The sequence below is a fragment of the Lepus europaeus genome, chromosome 8 (assembly GCF_033115175.1).
Source record: "Lepus europaeus isolate LE1 chromosome 8, mLepTim1.pri, whole genome shotgun sequence".
Taxonomy (NCBI): Eukaryota; Metazoa; Chordata; class Mammalia; order Lagomorpha; family Leporidae; genus Lepus; species Lepus europaeus.
Window position 1 is genome coordinate 79104389 of NC_084834.1, and position 12942 is coordinate 79117330.

General features: G+C 44.2%; 1 protein-coding gene across 1 annotated transcript in view; it reads left to right on the plus strand.

The window, feature by feature from the left end:
• Window positions 1-12942, plus strand: part of TSPAN5 (tetraspanin 5) — a 190184-nt gene that overhangs the window by 105945 nt on the left and 71297 nt on the right. The gene's annotated exons all lie outside the window — the stretch shown is intronic.

Below are 12942 nucleotides of genomic sequence, written 5' to 3' on the forward strand. Positions count from 1 at the left end.
CTGTGTCTCTGCTGGAAAGATGCTTTTCTTTAAAAAACTGTATTTATTTATTTGAAAGTCTGAGTTACAGAGGAAGAGAGAGAGAGATTGATCGATCGATCAATTGATCGATCTTCCATCTGCTGGTTCTTTCCCCAGATGGCCAAAATAAACCAGGCTGGACCAGGCCAAAGCCAAGAGCCAGGAGTTTCATCCAGGTCTCCTATGTGGGTGGCAGGGACTCAAGCACTTGAGCCATATTTCACTGCTTTCCCAGGCCATTAGCAGGGAGCTGGATTAGAAGTAGAACAGCTGGGACACAAACTGGGGCCCAAATGAGATACTGGCATCTCAGATGGCAGCTTTAACCCACTATATCACAGCACCAGCCCCTGGAAAACTACTCTTGTTATTCCTCCCCCTTCTTTCCAAATATACTCTTCCTAAGAAGTCACAAAGACAGCACATGTAAAAGGAATGGGGAATTCTGCCCTCCCCCATTGAGGGCAAAGTCTGTGTAAATGACTTGGAATCCTTGGTTCTAGATGTGTGATGTTTAACCCTGCTTGGCTGGTAGAATGGTTACTGTGGTATTCATTGCGATTACTTACAAACTTGGTCTGATGGACATTTTGTTCTACCTGACAGGAACAGACAGCTTGCCCCCAGCTGCTACCACGCAACCAGGGGCGGATTCCGTGGAATTTATCAGTGCCACACACCAGGGCCCAGATCCTGACCTAATACTTAGACTTAATACTGTTTGTGCATCATTTTCTGCCTCCGTGGGGCTAACGGCAGTATGGAAGGCACAGGGCTGCTTGTACTGTATGTGTGTCCCCTGTTTGGAAAAATGCTAGTATGATAAATGTGTTGTTTTAGTGTCTTTATGTATTTTACAGACTTTACCCTCAAAGATATCCTTTCATGTCTGTTCTTTGCTTTTGACTTGAAGTCACGCCCCAAGAGTAGGCAATTAGAGATTTTTAAAAATTACTTCCTATTTAACATGGTTCACATTGTAATATAATGTAGCTATAAGTATCATTTTGCCTTTTTTCAAAATATTTTTAAAGATTTATTTATTTGAAAGGCAGAGTTGCAGAGAGAGAGGGGAGGGAGGGAGGGATGGAGAGAGAGGAAGAGAGAAATTGATTTTCTATCCATTGGTTTACTTCCCAAATTGTCGCAATGGCTGGGCCTGGGCCAGACTGAAACCAGGAGCCTGGAACTTTATCCAGGTCTCCCACATGGGTAAAAGGGCCCAAGCACTTCCTCTGCCTTCCCAGGCACATTAGCAGGGAGCCATATGGGAAACGGAGCAACTGGGACTTGAACACTGGTGCTCATATGTGATGCCAGTGTGGTTATAGATTGCAGCTTAACCTGCTGTGCCCTAACACTGGCGCCTTAATAAATTCACTATTTAAAATAACCATTTTTACTTATTTTTAGATGAGCATAAACTTAGATTTAGAATTTTTTTTTTCAAAATGCAGTAGTAGGTATTATTTTTTTTCCTTTCTTATTTTAGTAAAGAATGCTTATCATTGGACATCAGCAGACTTTCTTTAAGGTAGCGTTTCACAGGCACTCCACCAACCCGGCAATCCCAATGCTAACAATGGGTGCAAATGGCTTTTCCAGTTCAAGCTTTTCTCCTTGGTCAAATTATCCTAAGCCTTTGGCTTGTGTCCACCACCTGCGCAGTGGTGAGTATCAGTGACGATGAATGAATACGTAGCTAAAGAATACGAACAGAAGACTCGGCAGCCGGTGAGTCCTGTAGCTATTATTTGTTGACAGCACACGAGTTTAGGCTGTGCTTTTACATGACATTCATACACTGTCATTTCTGCAAGAAACATTATTCCTGGGTCATAAGCAAAAGCCAAGCATTTCAGTGTTTTGTGTTTTCCTCATGGGCAGTTCGACTTCCAGGTGCGTCATCATTTGAGCAAGTTTGAAATCCAGTGCATGGATGAATAAGAAGCAATTAGGGAGCCTCTGAGAGCTTCCTGAGACAGGAAGGCCCAGGTCAGCCTAACGCTGTGTAATGATCATCTGTATATCCTACAGCAGCAAGGATGGAATTGACTTTCCTGCCCACAAATTTGACATAAAATTTCACTGCATCTCAGCCTAAGACTGCAGGAGTTATGAGGTCCCCACGGGGTTGGGCTGTAGATGGAGATACTGATGCTGGGAACCTGGCCTACTGGATTGTGTGCTTGTGTGTGAGTGTGTGTGTTTGTGTGTGTGCACACACACATGCAAGGGCACGTGCCTGGGATGATTCTCTACTCTTTCTGTAGGGAAAAAGAAAAGGATGAATTAACAGCCCTTATTTTTCTAGTAACAGACTAACAGTGTGGTAGAGCTTTTTGATTTAAAAGCATCAGATTACTGAGGAATTACTTTATTGTGTTAACATCATCACTGTGATATGTTGATGATGGTGGTGGTAAAACAGTCTGAAAATGTATATGCTATCTTAGTTCAAGGTGATTTTTAATTTCTAACTGCTTATTTTTATATACACCTTTTAGCATAATGCATGAAAAAAGGTTTTGGATAGGAGGTATCATTTATTCATTCAGTTTTTTTTTTTTTTTCCAATTGGACACCTATTTAAGTGCAAGGTACTGGGCTGAGGACACGTAGGTGGATAAGTTGGCTGTCGTCTCCATTCTCCTGAAGCACATGGCCTAGTGGGGGAGACAGCTGAAAAGTAGCTCCAACCATCATTGGAAGGGGTGATTTCAGGCAGTGGTAAGTGATACACAGGAGGAAGAAGCAGGACAGATGGCCAGAGAAGACTTTTCTGAGGTGTGAAATGAGCCCTGAGGGATGAGGGCAGCCCATGCCTGTTAAGGGAATAAGGAGAACATTCCAGAAGCAGGGAGGCTGAAGTAGGGAATCGTTTGGTGTGGTCCTGGGCTAGAGCTTAGGCTGTGTGACTGGAGAGTGGTGTGATGTGAATCTGGTGAGGTGGCAGGAGGGGAGCACAGCGCCCCCAGGGGGTCAGGAAGTATGAGGTACCTGCAGAAAGGTACACGCATAGGTGGATTTTCAAACCAGATGTGCCTGTGTAGCCAGCATCTGCACCATAAAGCTGAGCATCTCCAGTACCCTGGGGAGCATCGTGTGGGTGCTGCTGCAAGGTGTAGTCCCCTCTGTGGTTGCCCCTGTGTGCATCTGATTCTCACTGTACAGAAACTTGCGGTGTTCTTATGCTGTTTCTCTTATAACAGTCCAAGGCCCAACAGTTCAGCAGTGCACAGGGTGGGTAATTTTTTATGGAATTTCATTGCTTGGTAAATAAACACCTATTGGTTTTCCAAACGTGTTTGACACATATTCTCTTGTTTAGGAAGAAAGACTTGTCCCTTCTGAGGGTTGTTTCTCCGACTATTTGTGGATCTGCCCTTTAGGTCTAAGCTGAAACTTTTGTTTTCATTCAGAATTTATGCGTATTTTCCATGGTAATGAAATATTTTCAGATGCGTTGTCTCATTATATTTAGATTCTTATGTAAAAAGCCTGCAGGGGCATCTAACCAAATTTAAACTAGAAATAAATTAAAGATAATATAGTAATTTCAAATAGCTTTGTGTTCAAGCTGAGATTTTTAAAGTTATTATTCCACAGTGAATTTTAATGATGATTATTGTGTACAATGGCATTTGCGGATGTGCGGCAACCAAATGAAGATGATTAGCATGTTAGATTATGGATTTGTAATATGAAATGAGAACTTTTTAATAAACTTTTGCCATAATGGTTCATGCCGTGAACACAAAGTATGAGCTTCACTAAATCAAAACAGAGTCTCGGAGTCAGTAGGCTTGTGTTGGAAATCGGGATGAGCTTCAAATTTTTCTGGAAAGTTAAAAGGCAGTTGCTCTCTTGTGTCATTTTGGGGAGTTGGGACAAAATGTTTCTTTGTATAAGGCAAGGAAAATAACTTATGAAAGAGTCGGGCATAAAATGGGATTGCAGTTACATTTTGAGACAAACCCATTGATTGCAAGGCCTTGCTGAGTATGAGCACTTCACCCCAAATGCTTTCTACATTTTCCTTGTGAGACTTGGAGAACTAACTGAATTCTGCCGTGTGGTTGGGGATGGTCTTGCCTGGGAGTTGTTGTGACCTTCTGATCTATCCTAGGAAGTATTTAGGTAACATTTCTGAAGACACATGAGAACCTGTCTCATCCTGTAAAGATTCTTTCACTGAAATGCATGAACAGTCCTTCATGGAGTGAATACATGCTTATGATGTTTTAAAGGAGAAGCACATCATTATTTTCAATCTATATCATTACCGTTTCTTTGAAAATACATTTTTTTTTCAGTTTGCCAACCTCCGTTTTATTTCATTTAAAATTTTTCATTTATCTGAAAGATAGAGAAACAGAGAGATGGAAATAGACAAAGCTGAACCTTTCATCTGCTGGTTCACTCCCCAGATACCCTCAATAGCCGGGGCTGGACCAAGTGAGGCCAGGAGCCCAGAACTCAGTCTCCCATGAGGATAGCAGGGAATAGCTACTTAAGACATTACCTGCTGCCTTATAGACTGTGTGTTAGCAGGAAGCTGGAGTTGAAAGTGGAGCTGGGATGTGACCCTGCACACTCTGATATATGAGATGCAGGTGTTCCAAGTGGAGCATTAACCACTGTGCCAAATACCTGCCTCTAAAAGAAAATTTTATTCATTTATTTTATTTATCTGAAGGGAGATGGGGGGGAGAGAGAGAGAGAGATCCTTTTGTCATCCTCTGGTTCATTCCCCAATAGCCAGGGCTAGACCATGCTTAAGGTAGAAGCATGGAACTCCATGCAGATCTTTGTAGCCACAGGGACCTAATTACTGGAACCATCACCTGCTACCTCCTAGAATTTGCATTGTCAGAAAACTGGAATAAAGATCAGAGTCCAGATTCTAATCCAGGCATTCTGATGTAGGATGCAGATGTACTAAGCAGTATTTGAACAGCTGGCCCAAAACCCACCCCATCTTTTATTTATTTATTTATCTTGACAGGCAGAGTTAGGAGACAGAGAGAAAGGTCTTCCTTCTGTTGGTTCACCCCCCAAATGGCCGCTATCCCCAAATGGATTGTGCTGCGCCGATCTGAAGCCAGGAGCCAGGTGCTTCCCCCTGGTCTCCCATGCGGGTACAGGGCCCAAGCACTTGGGCCATCCTCCACTGCCTTCCTGGGCCACAGCAGAGAGCTAGACTGGAAGAGGAGCAACCGGACAGAATCTGGCACCCTGACCAAGACTAGAACCCAGGGTGCCGGCGCCACAGGCGGAGGATTAGCCTAGTGAGCCGTGGTGCCGGCCCCCATCTTTTATTTTTAAAAGCACAATTTTTACCTGTTGTCAAGATAATATGATCTACAGATACAACTTCAGAAAATTTTTTGTTCTAACTTTCTGTAATATTGTCACCTAAGGATAACAATTTATTTTTAAAGATTGATTTATTTATTCTGAAAGGCAGAGTGATAGAGGAAAGAGAGAGAGAGAGATTGATCATCTATGTGCTACTTCACTCCTCAGATGGCTGGGACTGGTCCAGGCCAAATCCAGGAGCCTGGAATTCCATCCTGGTCTCTCACATGAGTGGCAGGGGCCCAAGAACTTGGGCCGTCTTCTGCTGCCTTCCCAGCTACAGCAAGCTAGATCAGAAGCAAAGTAGCAGGGACTCCAATGTAACATGCCAGGCATTGCAAGTGGTGGTTTAATCTAGTGCACCACAATGCCAGCCCCAGGATAACAGTTACAATTTTCCCACTGTCTAGAACTTAACGAATTATATTCACTTTTTAAAAGATGCACTTTAGTGTTTTAAGCTTAGACTTTAATTTTAGTTCCTTGTGAAGATTTAGGATAATGTAAAATGCTATCTTATTGTTTCAGCTTTTACTTACTCTAATACTTTGAGACAGTAAATTAGGTAATTTTACACTAGTGGTGTTATCTAGCAGTATGTTTTGCTTACTGCTCCATTTTAAGATATTAGCTGGCAAAAAAAGCTTTTAACTTAAATATATATTCAATAAAATGTTGAAATAGATGCTTTTAATTAAAAACTGTCCATTGTTGATTAGTGTTGGAGTGGCATCGAGAAAAGCAACAGTAAGTGGATCATTCATCATTTTAAGTCTCTCATATTATGTAGCAACTATCTAAGTTCCAGGTCCTCCATGAGAGACAAACTAGTTGTAGAAAAGGGATGGGATGGGAGCTGGCGCTGTAGAGTAGCAGATGAAGCCACCACCTGCAGTGTTGGCATCTCATATGGGTGCAGGTTCAAGTCCCAGCTGCTCCAGCTTTCTGCTATGGCCTGGGAAAGCGATGGAAGATGGCCCAAGTCCTTGGGCCCCTATGCCGGTGTGCTCCTGGCTCCTGGTTTTGGATTGATGCAGTTCTGGTCACTGTAGCCATCTGGGGAGTGAACCAGCAGATGGAAGAACTCTCTCTCTCTCTTTGCCTCTGCCTCTCTTTAACTCTGCCTTTCAAATAAATAAATAAATCTTAAAAAAAAAAAAAAGAAGAAGAAGAAGAAGAAAAGAGATGGGATAGAGCAATACAGAACCTGAACTTAACTCTGGTAATCTGCTCACAGTGAGGTTGCGGCTACCAGCTCCTATCCTACCCTAACCCTAAACCTAACCCTAACCGTAACCTTGAAAGTGCTGTGTCCAGTGATAAAACCATGGCATAAGGTGTCTGTCCATTTCTTGGCCTTGCTTTCTCTTGGGTTGCCTTAACTGTCAGTCGGAGTATCCCCAGATGACCTTGGGGAGGCCACGTGCAGTTCTTGGCAACTTTCCTAACGCTTCAATAGCTCTAGCAAATGAGACTTTCCATTTCCAAATGCCTGAGTAGAAGTATCACGATTGAGTATCATTGGACCAGCTTTGGGCACTTGTTCTTCCCAAAACAGTGGCTGTGGCAAGGCAGGTGGAATGCTGTGATTACCAGGGTTGGGGCACATCCCTGCCATTTCACTCTGAGGCAGCAGTGTGTGGGTCAAAGACAGAGCTAAGTGTTGAAACAGGAAGGTAGAAAACATACTGGAAGCCCTTGGGTGTCCAGTGCAAAGATCAGTTAAGAAGGATGTCTAATTCTAGCTCTGCTGTTAGCTTTCCCGTATGATTTAGCATGTTACTGTACAAGAATACCACAAAAAATCCTGGAAAATAAAATCAAAAGATTTATTTATTTTGGTGCAAAAAAGTCTTAAAAATCCATGCATCATTTTTTCTTTCTTATTTTTTAAAAAAAGATTTATATTTATTTATTTGAAAGGCAGATTTAGAGATCTTCCATCTGCTGGTTCACTCCCCAAATGGCTGCAACAGCTGGGCCTAGCCAGGCTGAAGCTGGGAGCCAGGAGCTTCTTCCAGGCCTCCCATATGAGTGCAGAGGCCCAAGCACTTGGACCATCTTCCACTGCCTTCCCAAGCACATTATCAGGGAGGCAGATTGGAAGTGGAGCCAGGACTCAAACTGGCAGCCATATGGGATGCCGGTGTTGCAGGCAGTGGCTTTACCTGCTGTGCCACACTGGCCCTCAACATTTTTTTTGTTTGTTTTTGACAGGCAGAGTTAAACAGTGAGAGAGACAGAGAGAAAGGTCTATCCTTCCGTTGGTTCACCCCCCAAATGGCTGCTACGGCTGGCGCGCTGCGCCGATCCAAAGCCAGGAGCCAGGTACTTCTCCTGGTCTCCCATGCGGGTACAGGGTCCAAGCACCTGGGCCATCCTCCACTGCCTTCCAGGGCCACAGCAGAGAGCTGGACTGGAAGAGGAGCAACCAGGACAGAATCTGGCACCCCAACCGGGACTAGAACCCGGGGTGCCGGTGCTGCAGACGGAGGATTAGCCTAGTGAGCCGCAGTGCCGGCCCCATCATTATTTTTTTTATAATGTACATTTTCTGTGAACTTTTTGAAGACCTGTTGTATGCGTGATTTCACAATTTTTTGCACTAAACTTTTAACTCTATTCACTGTGAACTAATCTATTTATTTACTTATCTATTTGAAAGGCAGAGTGACAGAGAGAAATATCTTCTGTTCACCATTTCACTCCCCCAAATGCCCTTAGCAGCCAGGGCTAGGTAGGCAAAAGCCAGTAGCCAGGAGCTCCATCCGGGTCTCCCACGTGAGTGGCAGAAACACCAAGCACTTGGACCATCATCTGCTGTCCCCCCTGGTGCATTAGCAGGAAGCTGGATTGGAAGCAGGGACAGGACTTGATTCCAGACACTTCAGTCTGGGATGTGGGTGTCCCAAGCAGCAGCTTAACCTGCTGTACCACAACACCTGCCCCTTCCACGAACTTTTCAAGCTATGAACTTCTTTTCTCCACTACTGCTTCTTCACTTCAGTTTTGTTATGGGGAGGTTCCCACTCTTTTTCTCTCTTTTTATTACCCTCAGCAAGAGCATAGTCCTAGGTCGTGGGATCCTAAAGAGTTAACTGATTGGTTATTTCTGAACTCTGACAGAGGGGAGTAAGAAATCACAGCGTGATTGTTTTGTTTGCTGGGTTTGCTTTTGAGTATGTGTTTGAGAGAAAAATCTTAATCCCATTAATAGTGAACCAATTTGGTATTTTTGCTTTGAAAACACTTCACACTGTGACATGTGATATGGACTAGAACTGAGGATCTTAACTGGGGATTCACATGCTTTCTCAGAGACCCTGGAAGGGTTCCTGGATATCTGTGTTCCCCCCAAGTCCTAGAAAAACTGTGTGTGTATGCATAAGCATTTGCACACCTGTGCGCAGTTTCCTTGAGAGAAGCTCCTTAGCTTTCATCAGATGCTGACACAGGAACTCTGAACCCACAAAAAGTTCAGAAAATATCTTACATGGACAGAAAATAGTTCTGACTTTAGAGGCTGAATAACTTACTGTGTGTGGGAGAAGCTACAAGAGTGACGCCATCTAGCAGAAGCACAAAGGGATTTGAGCTTGAGGATGAATTGTTAACTTATGTTAATGAATTCAGTCCGTACTGGGTTCAAACAAAATATATTATGGATGAGCCTGTAATGAAATGGGCTCCTCACCCTGCCAGTTCCACAGCTAATGACTGGAAGTTTGCTGCCAGCTGATCTTGGCTCAGTGCTTTGAAGCAGGAGCTGGTCTACCTCTCACCATTTGGAAGAAAATGGAAAGTGGTAAAATATGCTATGCTACCCGCATCAGCATTTTGTGACAGCAGTTTCATAAGAATTGAAGAAGCATCCTTTCCCTGAGCCAGGAGGGGAGGCAGCAAGCCTCAGGGGGGCTTAGGGTTGGGGTCAGATGCTGGGCCGCTTGGCACCTCCTTGTCCACCCTTCACTGGTAGCTACAGCAAGAAGAGAGGGAGGGGAACGAGCCTGGTCTTGCTTGGAACCCAGCTGACCGTATCCATTTTTACTTCTCCCCCTCAAACTCATGTTGTCCCTCTTCAACTTCAGCCCTGTGCTGGGGGCACCTTGGCTCTGAGCTGTCTGATATGTGAACCCCGTTAGCCCAGAACATTCTCTCTCTCTCTCCCCCACCTTCCCTTCCTTTCTTCCTTTCTTTTTTTTTTTTTTTTTTTTTTTTTTTTTTTTTGTGGGGTAGAGGAGAGTTTCTTGATAGGGGAAATCCAACTGGCCAGAGGAAGGGGCAAAGAGAAAAGGGAGGTGGGATTGAGAGAGAAATGAGAGAGAGAATATGGTCCTGTTGTACCCTCGCAGGGGGCAGGGCAATAGAAGCCAAGAATCCCCTCAGGGTGGGGATGGAACTAACACCTGTGGTTGGGCCATTTGGTCACATTCACTTTAGGTACTGCTGGCATTGTCACTCTTTTCTGTTTTGAGTTACTCCGTAAACATCCATATGGGGAGTTTGTGAAAGGGTTCTTAGTCTCTGTTGTGTAGTTCAGGAAAACTGTCCTTTTAGGGAACCAAATGGAGTATCATAAAGGATTTCCTCATGAGAACGTTTCAGTCTGTTTTAGTCATCCTGAACTCTTAGACCCCTGGATTCTAACTTTTTTCTCTCTGCCCACTCAGCCCTGCGAGTCCTGGTTTGGCCGATTTCATCGCCAGCATTCCCAGAGCCCTCTCTCTACATTCGTGGCCTTAAAACTTCTTTGACAGTGATCTATAGTAAGATACATTTTGTATCATGACTGAGTATATTTGTATTTATGAGGGCACTTAATTTTTGAAATCAATGCATAGTTTTTTTTCATAATATACATTTTCTGTGAATCTCTTGAAAACCTCTCCTATTAATATATTAATGCATGCATAATACTAATGCATAATATAATATTAATAATAGTAGCAAATATTTGTTATTATGTGCCTGTGCTAAATTTAGCAAGTATTTGCACTTAGTATTAATACTGCTAATATTTTTATATATTCCTCAGTTGGACTGCATTTTCCTTCTGTCCATGGGAGTAACTTACACTGCGCTCATTAAGACTATGTGGATAGAGCAGGCTAGTGATTAAGAATCTGGTTAAGATACCTGAGCCTCATATTGGAGTATCTGGGTTTGATACCTGACCCTGGCTCCAGACTCCAGCTTCCTGCCACTGCAGAACCTGGGAATGATGGTGGTGATGGCTCAAGTAATTGGGTTCCTGCCACCACGTGGAAGATCTGGATTCCTAGCCCAGCCCAGCCCAGCCATTGTGGGCGTTTGAAGAATGAACTAGCAGATGGGAGCCTCTCTTTCTCTCTGTCTCTGTCTCTCAGCCTTTCAAATAAAAAAGAGTATGTGCTCATGTATAGAGATAAACCCTACTTTTTAAAAAAAGATTTATTTTATTTGAAGGGCAGAGTTACAGAAAGAGATATAGAGATATATAGAGAGAGGTCATCCATCCACTGGTTCACTCTTGAAACGGCCATAAAAGCCAGGTCCCGGACCAGGCCGAAGCCCAGAGCCAGGAGCTTCTTCCCAGTCTCCCACATGAGTGCGGGGACCCAAGCACTTGGGCCATGTTCTGCTGCCTTCTCAGGTGCACCAGCAGAGGGAGCTGGATCAGAAGTGGAGCAGCTGGAACTCTGGCGCCCACATGGGATGCCAATGTCTTCGCAGGTGGAGGCTTGTCCCGTTATACCACCATGCTGGCTCCAGGATAAGTGCTGTCTCTAAAGCTTGGATTATAAATACTGTAGTTAAATGGAAAAAAATTGCATTATAACCAGACATCATACTTTGAATTAGTCAAAGAATTTTCAATTACCAGTGACAGAAACCCCAACCAAACTTTTGAAGCAAAGACAGGAATTTATTGATTCACCTAACAGAAAAGTCTACAGATGCTGCCTTTGGCATTTGCCATATCCAGCTGCTCCCATGGCATCAGAAATCTCTTTCTGTTCATTTCTTGCTCTGCCCATCTCTGTTGGCCTCATTTTCAGGCCAGCTTGCTCTAAGCAGTGGCAGAAACAGCCACCAGCTGCTGTGGTCTGATGTCCCCCTAGCAGAAGGAGAAAGCTTCTTCACTGGGTGTCGCAGCTTAGGTTTGTGTCTGATGGACATGGGCTCTGATGGGCTATGTCTCCTGACCCTGGGCCCCCTCCATTGCTGAGCCGAGGGAGGCAGTAGTCACCGAATGTCCTGGCTCATGTACCCACCCTGCCTCACTCACATCACATGGCCAGAATGGGGCTGCTCCACGGGGAGACCCCAGCTGACACCCATGACACAGCCCCACCTTTCCCCTCTGAACTTGAGACTTTCTGCCCAAGGTGTTTTCAGAGTAGTAGTGTCAATCCTTCTGTCCCTATCTTGGTAAAGCTCTGTTCAAAAATGTTATCCATTCTTTCTCTGCCTTCTTCCAAAAAAGCGTCTTCCGTGATCCTGTCCTTTCTTTGTTGTTGCCTTTTAAAAGTCATCACTTCCTTCTATCTCATTTTAGGCCTCCCTCTCTCTAATCTTCCCTTTCCCCAAGTTTTTAATACCTGTTGACTAATTATCAATAACATCAGAGATTTGCTGTCCACGCGCCCTCTTGCTTTGTGGTCCAGCCGGCCCAAGGGGCAACGCCACATTCTGCAATATTCCTTTCTCCCTCCGGCTGTGAGTGGGCATCCCCGATTTACTGGGATACAGAAGGCTGAGTCCCTCAGTCGTCACGCAGCCCCTGGCTTTCCCTGCACATGTGCATGCCTTCCCACACAGACACGCACATGCACACACACACGAAGACCCAGATGGGGTGGAAGACAGTGGACTCTGCGGTTTCAGCAGGGACTCCAGCTGGTGAAGTGTGTGTGCCCTGGACTTGGAAAGAATTATGGGTTTGGAGCCAGAGAAGTTGAGGACACACCCCAGAGCCTTTCTTCTGCCATATGTGCAAGGCACGCTTAGCCTGCCGACTAAATTAGAAGCAAGGTAAGCATTCCTTTATTGTTAAGCCCAGTATTGTGCTCAGATACTTTGTAACTGCCTTGGATGGATAAGCCAAATGTGAAATCCACGTGTAGACAAAGGTATGGATTCCGATATCTGTAAAGTATTTATTGTTTGGGGAGGGGAGAATTAGGAAGTTCCTTAAAGACAAGAAGATTGTGTAGTTTCAGCATTTTCATGTGTATGTTAATGAATGTATGTATCCGTGTGTCACATGTGTACATTAAGAAATGCCTAGTGAAATGCAGGTGTGATTGACATATATTGTGTAATCAGTTTTGTCACCCCATGGGCACATCCACTGAATGAGAATTCAGGCTCACAGAGGAGACGCCCTGTTGTCAAGCTACACTGGGATTGGTAATTGATCAGTTAACCCAAAGAATCAGTTAAAACAATGAGGATGCGTGATAGATGACGCATCCTTAAGTGTTATATTTGAAAGGAAACCTTAATTGTTAGGTAGTATTTTGTGTTTTTCCTGCCAGAGCTGGGTACATGGGGACCCTGAAACCCTGATCCTTTCTT